The sequence below is a fragment of the Vulpes lagopus genome, chromosome 2 (assembly GCF_018345385.1).
Source record: "Vulpes lagopus strain Blue_001 chromosome 2, ASM1834538v1, whole genome shotgun sequence".
Classification (NCBI taxonomy): Eukaryota; Metazoa; Chordata; class Mammalia; order Carnivora; family Canidae; genus Vulpes; species Vulpes lagopus.
In genome coordinates, this window is record NC_054825.1 from 176,158,170 (window position 1) to 176,170,111 (window position 11,942).

At 47.1% G+C, this 11,942-nt stretch overlaps 1 protein-coding gene across 10 annotated transcripts in view; it reads right to left on the reverse strand.

Moving 5' to 3' along the window:
• ZNF507 (zinc finger protein 507) overlaps window positions 1-6,673 on the reverse strand; it is a 44,872-nt gene extending 38,199 nt beyond the window's left edge. For 5 of the 10 annotated variants that reach the window (XM_041743537.1, XM_041743535.1, XM_041743536.1 and 2 more), the window contains exons 1-3: window positions 6,511-6,673; window positions 4,470-4,563; window positions 2,960-3,083 (exon numbers count right to left, since the gene is read on the reverse strand). The gene's annotated coding sequence lies outside the window, so the exon portion shown is untranslated. Of the gene's footprint in view, window positions 1-1,036; window positions 1,483-2,959; window positions 3,084-4,469; window positions 4,564-5,516; window positions 6,182-6,476 lie in introns of those variants that run through there. The other 5 variants (XM_041743531.1, XM_041743532.1, XM_041743533.1 and 2 more) reach the window with 5 other exon arrangements.
• Between the last annotated feature and the right edge of the window lie 5,269 nt (window positions 6,674-11,942).

Consider the following 11,942-nt stretch of genomic DNA (forward strand, 5'->3'; position numbering starts at 1 on the left):
TCAGGCAAAAATGCAAACATTTTACTCTCGGCTTCTTTAGTACTACTTCTTCCCTCCTTCCCAATACTCTGTCCAATGTGATCAGCTTTCTTTTCTTTTCCATGTCCAAACTGCACTCCTAGCAGGGAATACACTTCCACAGCCATTACAACAGTGACTGCTACCCCCCCCCCCCCAGTTCCCACCAACCACTGGCCCTTTAGCCACCCTCTCCTTACACAACCTGAGGGAAGTCTCTCTCAAAAGATTATGTAGTTCTTTTTTATCTTTCTCAAACAGGAAGAACAGTATTTTTCAATCTCTACACTCAATCTTAATCATTAAAGAAGAGACTGGTGTGGAAACAATGTGTTTCCTCAAGAAAATCCTGTGTGACTTCCTAAGTCATGTTATTGCCTGAGAGTTTCACATTTTTAGGCCAAAGGGCACTATGGGTCTTGCCCTGATGACTGATTTGCCTTTAGGGTCACTTACTTAAGGTTTTAGTTCTTTCAGTTCGATTGATAAATGCAAATTAGTTAAGTAATTGTTAATAAGAGGACTGCTTGAACATTTAATTTCTCACACAAGCTCTGGTGGTCTATGTAGATCTACGGTCTCCTTCTCCATGAGATGTGACATCAATGTAGGCTGATTGATAGTCTGCAGGTTAATGTGAGTATCTGCTCAACAGACTTTGCACACCCACAGGGTAACAAAGGTGATTCACATTATCCCTGTTCTACTTAACGATAGAATAGGAAAGAGAGCGGTGCAAATTGCTCCCTGTGGATATTTCACTGCGCAACCTGAAAAAAAGTGAAGAGGAGGAGGGGTTCATCTTATCTCAAGAAAAAGACTAATACAAAAGAAACTGACAAAACATTCAGATTTTAAAAGCTGTGTCTGCTCAGGCATTAAGAGCTAATGGAAATTTGCAGCAGATGCTCCAATTTTCCCTGAACATTTATGTAAGTATCTCATTTTAGAGGCTGCATACATTTGGGGATAAGTACAGAAATGGCAGCTATAAAACAGATATGACAACATAAAATACCTCAAGAAACACCTGAAAAACCAGTTTGGGCCCACATGGCACAATCGAGGTCCAAGTTAAGTCCCATTAAAACAAAAGTCTCTGTTAAGAAAAGGTTAGATAAACAGTTCATAATAAAGTATACACAGCGAGGGAGTTAAGCTTAAGGCCAGCCCTTGAAAATTTTCACAAAAATTTCAAAATATTTTACCACAAAAGTATGTGCATACGTTAAGTGAAGTAAAATTTATTTGGGGGGGGGGGAAGAGATGAAAAGGAGTATGAACACAACTTCAATGGCTCAATAATGATGACAGCATGGATTATGAACATCTGCATACTATCCATGGCCTTCAAAAGATCAACGTAAATGCAACTTTAAAAAATAATTAGGGTCAGGGACGCCTGGGTGGCTGAGAGGTTGAGCGCCTGCCTTCCGCCCAGGGCGTGATCCTGGAGTCCTGGGATCGAGTCCCGCATCAGGCTCCCTGTGTGGAGCCTGCTTCTCCCTCTGCCTGTGTCTCTGCCTCTCTCTGTGTCTCTCATGAATCAATAAATAAAATCTTAAAAAAAAAAAAAAAAAAAAACTAGGGTTGGGGGTGGTTGGAGGGGGTGGGGATAGAATAGGAATTGCAAATTTTGTTAATGAAGTTGAACGATGAGTATCTAGGAGTACCTTGTTTCTACTGTGTACATGTTTAAAATGTTTCATAATAAAAAATATTGTAAAAATTGTTATGTGCAAGGCACTAAGCAAAACATAGTATGGAAAAAAAATTAAAATCACAGTACTCATGGTTTAAAACGGAGTTGGCTGGATAGGTCAAACATATTTATAAGTTAAAAAGAATTAACAGCTTTTAAGTAATGCAACGGTACACAAGGTAAAATAGAAGGCAACGCTCAATGACCAAATCCTAATAGAAACTGAAGACCCAGTTTGGGTCTAGGAAGGTAAGACAAGGCTTTCCAAAGAGGTAAGATGTACACTGTATTCCAAAAGCAGCTGTGCCAGATGTCAACATTTGCCCCTCTGGGCTCATTGTCTCCTTTTCTGTACTCTGCACTCTGCCCCAGGAGGTATTACGTCATTAGACTCCCTTGCCCTCTGGTTTCTGGTGGCGTTATTTCAACTGGGAGCTACGAAAGGAGACCAGAGGGAGGTAACAGAGTGAGATCAGGATACTCATTTCCCTGGTTTCCTCCCTCTAGGTCACTGGAATGGTAATGCTCCTCAGTGGAAGGCCATTCTCTTCAGGCAGGGGGCTTTACAAGACTCCTGGTTCTGGTACCTCTTCCTTGTCCTGATGCTGCTAGCTGCAGATGACTGCATTGTCCCTGTGGTTTGCCTATACAAGTCCTACACCTTTATTATGAGTAACGGTAAATACAACCTCCTTGAGTGCCTCAGTTGCTCTTCTGGAATTCTGTTAACCGCAAAGGTAAGACTGACAAGGAAAACAGCCACATTATTATATTTTCATAAACAAGAATAAACCTGCTATCTAGTGGTGATAGAGCAATATGGCTGAACAGGAAAGTTTACAGCAACAGGAAAGACTAGAGGCATCACCAAAGTAGGAAGCTTCTTATTTGGAACCTTTAGACAAAGCATTAGACAAAAATAAATCACATTGCTATAAATAAACAAATGTAAGTTGTATCCCAAACCAGAGAAGTTCCATAAATCTTTCTCACTGAGTCTCAAATCCTTCCCAGACAACAGGACAGGTTTCTCTCACTATCCAAAAGTAGAACCTTCCTATGAAATCTTTCAGAAGCCAAAGCAATGTAAAGTGAAAGAGGAATTGCCGTTAATTTATATGGAAAAAGTTTTGAGTGTTCCTCAAACCAAAAAATAACCTAAGAGGCTTTTCTGATACCTTAGGACACATCTTGCTAACAAATGCACAAAATAAATCAAGATAAAGCACAGATGCTCACAGACACAGTTCAAAACTCTGGCGCCTTGATGCTGAGATGCTGAGCGTAGTTCCAGGGGAAGGAAAGGAGCTTGGCGGGGCCACTCTTGTTGCTTGGGGTATGTGCTGGCTCTATTAATGGCTCACTGCAAAACAAACATTGAAAACTATTTTCACTTTTCATCTTTTTTTTTTTGTAAAAGTGAAATCTTCGGATTTCTTTCAGTTAGAGAAAATAGGTACTTTTGTAGGTCTCATAAAAGCAAAGTGGCAGAAAGCAAACTGGAAAAGTGGGGGAGACCTGTATTCCACAGGCAAAAGCTTATAATTAATGTCTTTTCCAAGAAAACCAAAGTATTTCAGTTGTCTTTCTTTCCTTATAATTTACTACTTGGTTTCTTTGTACATCTAATTAATTCCTTTCAGATGCTGAGTATGGTTATCGTAAGTAAAATCAAGTTGAACAATTCCTGTGGGGGTCTGGAAATAGGCTGTAATTTTCTGTGTATGTGTAAAGGCAGTTTGGTATGTTATAAAGAATACTTTCTTTCGGACTAAGAATCTGTTCTCTCCCAACTAGACCATAGATTGTGTGAAATAATGGCCCATTTCCCATTCTCCTAGATTATCGTAATTCTAAAACACAAAACATTTGTTTTGCTCCAGCTAAAAGGCAGAAGTTCCTCTTTTAGAGTACCCCCAGTTAGCGGTGTGCCCTTAGGCAGGTCACTGTTTCTGTAGGTTTTATTCAGATTCCTCAGATGTAAAACAAGAGACTGGTACTGAATGAACTTTCATGTACCTGAATTATAAACTGTCTATAAAAAAAATTACCTCGAGACTGCTTACATATTATTTATAGATTTATCTTACTAGTGTCAACTATAATTTATTTGAATTAAGATCTCCTTAGCTTAATGGGATTAATTGCCATGAAGAAAAAAACAGTATAAATATCACGAGTACATGAATTTCATAACCTAAAATTTCTTAGCTGGCATCAAGCCTGAGAGAAGATTCTAATTTGGCAGCTACCGTGAAGACATAAGGCCTAACCAACATGAACCAATATTAAGATTTAACATTTATTGAGCACCTACAATGTGCCAAGCACAGTGCTGGAGACTATAGAAATAAGGAAGAAGAAATCCTTGCCCTTGAAGCGCTCACCACCCAGGGAGCAGTGTCTATGTAGGCTTTGTGTCTTATTCATGTTATTTCTGGTAATAGCCTCTTTTTTGCAGGTAGGGAATCTGAGGCTCACAGATGTAAAGTAATAACTGATTTAAGAATTGGAATCCACGCCTATCTGATTCTAATTCCCCCTTCTTAATACATCAGCTTCCCTCTAACATCTGAGGGGGAACAAATGTGTATAAAGAATCTGTACTAAAAAGAACAACAGTCCCTTACAGCTAGGCCGTATCAAGCATGTTAGTGTGTTTGATCTTCATAACTGTTAGCACAGGCCAGGTGGGTGTTACACAATTTTACAAATAAGGAAAACACTCAGTGTGGTTTCAGGAACTTACCTAAGGTTACATGGCTGTTAAGTGGCAGAGCCAATGTCTTTCAAATCAATTCCTGAAATTAACACAGTCCCTTGGATCAATCTTCAGAATTCAGCTGTGGCCAAGAATGAAAGTATATAATATCAAATATTTCTCTTTCTTGGTGAAACAAAATAATGATTTCTTTTGGCAGCGAAAATTTCCCCAATATTCTATGCAAAATGAAACTCGGAGGAATGTTTATCACCCAATCCAACCATGTGATGCAAATTTACATAATTTCTCTCACAAGTAGACTTTATGATTTTGCACGAGTCAGAAAAACAAAACAAAAAACCCCAAACCTGCTCTGGAAACTTCTCCTGATAATTGTGCATTTTTTTTTTTTTAAGCTCAGGATTTTTATCTAATCGATTCTAAATGCTACTTGGTGTGACTGGTACCACTTTGTAATGGAGAGGAATACACTGTGTGTTATTTTAATCTCGACCAAAAATACGATCTAGAGGGTGATTCTGCAAACTTCAGACAGTTCTGCAAAGCACAGTGGGCAATGAAAAGATAGGACAGGGGATCCCTGGGTGGCTCGGTGGTTCAGGGCTAGCCTTAGGGTCAGGGTGTGATCCTGGAGTCCCGGGATGGAGTCCTGTGCGGGCTCCATGCATGGAGCCTGCTTCTCCCTCTGCCTGTCTCTCATGAAATTAAAAAAAAAAAAAAAATCTTAAAAAAAAAAGAGAGAGGACACAGTAGATGGGCCTGTGTATATATATATATATATCCTCTGACGCGGGTTCCTGCCTGGTCCTACATTTCATTGCTCCTGTCTGTGTCTTACACTGGCCAGGTGGAGTCTCAAAAATAAATAAATAAATAAATAAATAAAATAAAAACCTTAAAAAAAAAAAAAAAGATAAGACACGGTAGATGGACCTGTATATATCCTCCGATGCGGGTTCCTGCCCTGGTCTTACATTTCATTGCTACTGTGTGTGTCTTACACTGGCTAGGCTGAGTCTCAAAAAAAAAAAAAAAAAAAAAAAAATCGAAGAATGCCTATATTCGTTTCACCTGGAATGCAGCTGCCTTATCGATTATGGTTAAGTAAACGGTTCATCGCCGGGGCAGAAAGCACGTCTTTGGTCCTCCCCTGAAGTCAATTTTTAAACGAAGTTAAGTGGGGTGGAGGAAGGAGGAAGGGGGCCCAGGCTTTCTCTTTTTTAATCGATAACGCAGCCCAGTACCCGGAGTCGATCAAAGCAGATCAGAGCAACTGAAGAAAAGTGCAAGCTCAGGGAAGGAGGCGATAAATCCCCTAACTGCCTGATAGAGAGAGATGCAGACTGATAGTGAGTGCCAGGCCCCCGCGGCCCCCACCGGGCTGGCCTCCGGGCTGCGGCCGCCGCCGAGTCAGTGGCCCAGGGCCCCCCCCCCCCCCCCGCCCTCGGCCCCCGCGTCCCCTCCGGAGGCGCCCGCGGCGGACGCCGAGTTCACCGACCGGGACCGTAGGTAACCGGGTGGAGAAGCCGGGGGTGGGGGTGGGGGTGGGGGTGGGTTTTCGGTACCAGCTTTTTTTCTACACCAAGAACTGGGCTGGGGCGACGGGGGCTCGAGGAGGAAAGTCATCAGAGGAAGCAGTGGGCACACCGTCGTGAGCTTTTTTTTTTTTTCTTTTTTCTTTTTTTTGTTTTTCCTCCACCCCGGCTGGCCTACGGCGGATCACACCTGCAGAGCACCTGCAGAAGGGGGAGGAAGCGGCCGACAGCTGGCAGGCCCGCCCGGGGACACCCCCGGAGGGCGCCCCCTCCCCGCCCTCCCCCTGCCCCTCCCCCCCTCCGCTCCCCGCCCCTCCCCCCGGGTCCCCGCAGGCCTCGCCGGGGGCGGCGCGGAGCCCTGGAAGAGCACGCGGAACTTGCGGCAGGTGCCGAGGGCACCGGGCGGGGTCGGCCGGCCGCGGGGGAAGCGGGCGCCGCCGGAGAGGCCTGCGGGGGGGGGGGGGGGGAGGGCGCACATGGCCGGCGGCGGCGCTACCTGCGGGCGGAGGGGCGGCCCCGGGGCGCGGTACCTGCGGTCGGGCGGCGCCTGCTGCTTCCGCGAGCCTCCTCTGGCCGGCTGGCAGCCCGGCCGTGCCCTCGCCCTCGTCCTCGCCCGCCTCGCTCCCGGCTCTTTTCCCTCTTTTCCCCCCCGCTTTTCCCCCTCCTCATCCGGAGCTCCAAGATGGCGGCGCTGGGGACGGATCACGTGAGCCGCGGGCAGGTCAGGTGACCCGAGTGGCGGGCGAGGGGGCGGGGCGACGGTAGGCCCCGCCCACGGGCATCCTGGGGCGCGCGGGCGGGGCGGGGCGGGGCGGGGCGGGGCCAGGGACGGGGGGGGCCGGCGGGCTGGGGGCTCGCAAGGCGTCGGCCTTGGGCCTTGTGCGGCCCGGGGTCACCTGGGCCTGCAGGTCTGTGCCTCCCCGCGCGGCCCCATCCCCCCACCCCCATCCCCCGTCCCCTCCCAGGTGGGCTTTCCACCCTGAGCACCGGCGCTGTCTTCAAGCTCAATGCCTGTGGATTTGTTCCCTCGCTTGTTGGGCTCTGGTTGTGGGTTTTTTTTTTTTTTTTTTTGTGGTCTTGGTGCAAATGTAGAGGCCCCAGCTAGGCTTGTGGCCGGACTTGGGGTGTGACTGGTGCAGGGCAGGGCTTGCCCTGGGTCATCTGTTGGCTTGCAAGAGAGATTTTCAGAGAAAGGACTGCTCCTGGGGGTTAGGGCCTGGCTCGGCCTCTGGACACAGTGACACCACCTCCAGCCTTCCCGGGGCACCATGGTGGTCATCACTTGGCTCTGTTTTCATCGATGATGCATGCACCAGGGTTGTGAGCAGAGCAAAACGCAAAGGGAGTGAGGCATTTCCTCCAACCTTGCAGAGGATGCTGGACTGTTGGGTGCATTGGGAGCTGCACAGCAGGGTGTTTGGGTCTGGACTGGGTAGGTGGGCAGGAGCAGTAGGAAGGGAGCAAACCTGAGATTCCCGCCATGGTCATGGTTGGACTGGCCCTTGGACCGGTTTACAGGTCTTTGCAGTAGGCTGGACTCTCAATTTTCAAGTACCTAGCAACACTTAGGCACTGTGGGGGCAGGTCAGGAACTCTCCGTACTGTACCTCGGGATACAAATTCACCTGAATTGGGGAGGTTGGGAAATCAGGGAAGTTAGATTTCTGTTAATCTACAGAATTAGACACCTTTGCCATTTGGGCCAAACAGCTAAGAAGAAGGAAAAATAAAGCATTGAGCAATTTTTTTTTCAATGAAAGAGATTGAGTGGAAGACTACCACCAAAAGGTAGAAGGAAAAAAAGATAAGGAAAACCAGCAAAACATGAAAAGGAGAAAACAAGAGCAAACAATTAATGTGCAAATTTCCTTCCTTTCTTGAGCTATGCAAACAGTCTTAGTTTATAACTCTCCAAAGAGAAAGTTTTCTTTGGTGATAACCGTAACGTCCGGGAACCCAAAAGTGGACGGAAGTCAGAGAATTATTTGATCAGGGAAGAGGGCAAAAATAAAGCAGAGAAGTTGTGATCGAGGGTAAAATAAGGGGCTTCCCAACAAGAGATAGAAGATAAGTTTATCTGTCTGAAGTTTCTGTGATAGTCTTTTCTGGAAGACACCAGTTATTTTCCATTGCCCTTCTTGCAGGACAAGAACTTCCTGGCCCTCTTTCTGGTTCAGAGGCTCATGAATCGTGTGTGGTGGGGGTGTCACCTGTATCCCGGAGCATTTAATTGCCAGCGCGGTTGCCTCCAGAGAACCGTTTTCCCACTGACTTGACCCGCAATGTTCAAAACGGTGGCCACGCTGGCAGCCCACATCTTGGCGTAGCAGCCACCGAGCTGCCCACAGTGGATAAGTAGCGTGAGGAAGTCACTGATGCTTGGAGCTGTTTGTTACTACAGCGTGGCGTAGCCTCCCTGTAGTAACATTCTTCCTCCCTACCCTGCAGTAACTGGAGGAGGCAGAGCCAGTAGAAAGAAACCAGGCAGGTAGTGATGTCAACGAGTCAGGACCTTTATTCTGTAAGACACAGAACCCAGTAGGAAAACCCTGGCAACTTCAAAAAGCTGGTGGAGTAACCCCAGTATTTTTCTTTCCTGTACGAGAGCTCTCCAGAAAATTACAGTCAACATTTTTGAGTCAGAGGCATGCAAAGACATTCAGATGTAGTGAACGTCTTTGAACCGTTGAACTTGGGGTCATCCCACCCAACTCTTCTGAGCGCCTTCCCCTTGCCACAGAGTGTTATTTATCATGATTTAATTAACTGATCGTAGTAAGATTTAGTGTTACAGATAGGAAACTTGCTTACTCAGTTCTCTCACACCTACTCTCTGGAATCTGATTCTGACTCCAGATGAGAGATGACCCGGATAACTGGATCCCTATCTCCACATATCTCATTATTCCAGTTTGTGATCATTAATTAGTGGATGAGGTGAAAGGTTTTGCTTCTACAAGTATCATGGGCCTGTATCTTCTAAAGTGACCAAGGAGTCTGATAATATGTGGTGTGTGCTTGACAACCTAAACCAGAGCACGGTTTAAATTTTGCGAATGCTAAGGGCACCTGCAGGTGAAGAAGTTGCCAAGGTGATGACTGGCTGTAAACTGAATGAGACACCAAACCAGTCGAAACTTGAGGAGACCCACTTGTTCCCAGCCACGATACTTATAAAGGACACCTTGTCTTTGGTGTAATAAGATTAGATTAGATTTCTTTTGACAGGATTAATCGTGTAAGTCTTTGGCACAGCACAGAAAATTGGAGGAGACGTGTTAGCCTGTATTTCTTTTAGTTGTAATTTTTATCTTGACCTTTAAAAAAATATCCCTTGCATATACTGCCTCAAAAAAGGGAAAGATTGTGCAGGGGTGACAGGAAGCCGGGGGGCGGGGGGGGTGCTGAAAGGAGAAAACAACAGAGTAGTGGTGTGAACTGAGAAGATAAACACAAACATTACCCCGACTTTCTGTTTAGGTCCAGTGGGATTGTGAGCAGGTGGGCTCCATTTTTCTGGTGTTTTCATCCTGCCTTATCTTTTTTTTTTTTTTTTTGAGCTTCAGATGTCTGGTATATGGAAGTACAGAGTTTAATTATAGGAGTCCTCCGGATTCAAAATGGGACTTGATCATTAAGAATAATGGCAAGGCTTGATTTTATTAATGAATGAAAGGATTGCTTGATGTAAGTCAGAAGGAATGTAAGATTAAAAGACATGATATATTATTATATATACAGCTGTCAGTAATAAATTAACATTAGCTCTAGGTTCCCTACACTTTGCATCCTGAATATACACCTAGAAATACTTCATAATTACAGTTCAGTTCTTGAGAATCATCATAAATTATCTATCTGTCATTCATTCTCTGCTAAAAGCCACAGACCTACATTATTTCCACAGCGCATTGACATCTAAAATCTCTGGTGCGACGAGGCACACATACTAATTTATTTCTTCCCGAGGGCCCGAATAAAGCCAGAAGGATACACCATGATGGGCGGTGGCTGGGGCGGATGGGGGAAGAGCAGAGGGCACCTGTTGTGAGAGTTAGGGGGTTGCTCTCGCTAACGTGGCTCATACTTCCTTTCAGCTCAGCTGTTTGGGGTCTGAGCCACTAGCTCCTGCGGAGGAGCCCAGACTGTCCTAGCATCTAAGGCGGCCCTGGGGTCCAGGTGGTGATGGAACTCTGTGTAGACAGCCTTCCCTTAGCACCTGAGACTGGCTCCTCCGCAGGACCTGGGAACAAGGACAGGACTCAATGGTGGTGACATCTAGTGGCTCACCTGGAAGGTGCAGTCAAGCCACCGAGCACTCCAGTGGGAAGTGGGACATTGGGGCCTTGTCAAGCTAACCCAGGTCCGACCCCTGGGCCCCTCAATCAGCCTGTGAAGTTGGTTTCTGGCAGAGATTCCCTGCATTCATGTTGATTTATGGTTGGGCTCCAGGAAAGGCACCAGCAGGCTGGGAGTGGAGGTGGAGAGGGGCTGCTTCTGAGGATGTCGGGAGGCTCCTTCCAGTCTGGTCTGCATATGCACAGGCTGGTGCGGTGGCACAGCGTGGCTCGGTGGAGCTGCCACGGAGCAGGGAGCTCGCCTCCGCCAGACTGTCTCTGCTTCGACGCAGACTGGGTATTGGAACGCTCAAGTAATTTTGAGTCGTCTTTGTCAATAAAGGCAGTCTCTTTTCCACAAGGGGAATGAAAATGAGATTCTGAGGCCTCCGGAGGGCTGTCTCCTTTGGTCACTTTATCTGCCCAGGAGCGTCAGCTGGGTTGGGTGGCAGCTATTTGCAATGTCCCAAACCCCGTTGACAGGTAATACCACCTGCTCCTGAACCGGACAATGTGATTATAATAGGATACCGTTAAATTCTTCTCGGAGAAGCGGTTTCCTTAACGCAGTGACCTTTATTGATGAGACGGGCAGAGGAAGAAAATGAAAAGCAGGAGAAGAAGATGGAGAAGGCCACTAAGAGGAGAAAGTAACTGCTAATCAAACCAAGAGGGCCTGGCTAAGGGGTAATCCTGTGACCTAACAACGTGTCGTTTGTTATTTTGACAGCTCCTCTTGAGGTGATAGACTAGGAGAGGCCACTGGCACCATCATTAGCTGGCTGGGAGTCCCACTTCTTGCTTCTCGAAGACACCAGCAAAGGGACACCCGTGGACAGCCAAGTAGTGGTCTACCTTCTAGGGTCTTCGGCTCCGAGCTCCTCACATATCGTGGAAAACCAAGCATAAAGAACATTCTTTAGTTTTTGACCTTCTGGGAGGCTTCTTTCATTGACAAAGAGACATGAGCAAGAGAGGAAAGGGAAGAGGCACGGGGCACCCAGAGACAGTCCATGCTGCCGTGTCCATGCCCTTTCTGGCTGCGAAGCTCTGGCAAGTCGTGAGGTCGGGAGGGCCCAGCGGCCGTCCGTTGTGAGTGGGAAGTGGCACATCCAGAATCAGGCATGGGTGGGGCTTCAGGGCCCCTGTGAGGTTCCTGAGCAGGTGGCAAGACTCCCATGTCGTCCACCTCTCTCTTGCAGTGGCTCACACATCTGGGCCGCATGGAGGGGGATCCTTATGACCCTTGAGCTAAGTCTTTTTGGTGCATGGAAGGAAATGGAGCAACATGAATGGAGGTGTGAAGTGGGAGTGGACATGGGGCGTCTGTGTGGGTCTGCGTGGGGTGGGGGTTTTGCAGTGGGGGGGGCGGCAGGGAGAGCTTTGGCTAGAAAGGCGCACCAGGGCTGGGGCTGGTCCAGGCAGAGACAGGCACCAGGCATCTGTCGACGGCCTTCCTGGGGCAGGGCCCTCTGTTCGGGGCTCTGTTTGTCTTATTTCACACGTCTTTGTGGACTTAGCTCCGTGGTCATTAATTACATATGTAGTCCCTGCCTTGCCATCTGTCTACCCTGGTGGAGAATGAGTTCCAGGAGCCCAGGGAGCTTGTTAGTCTTGTTCACGGA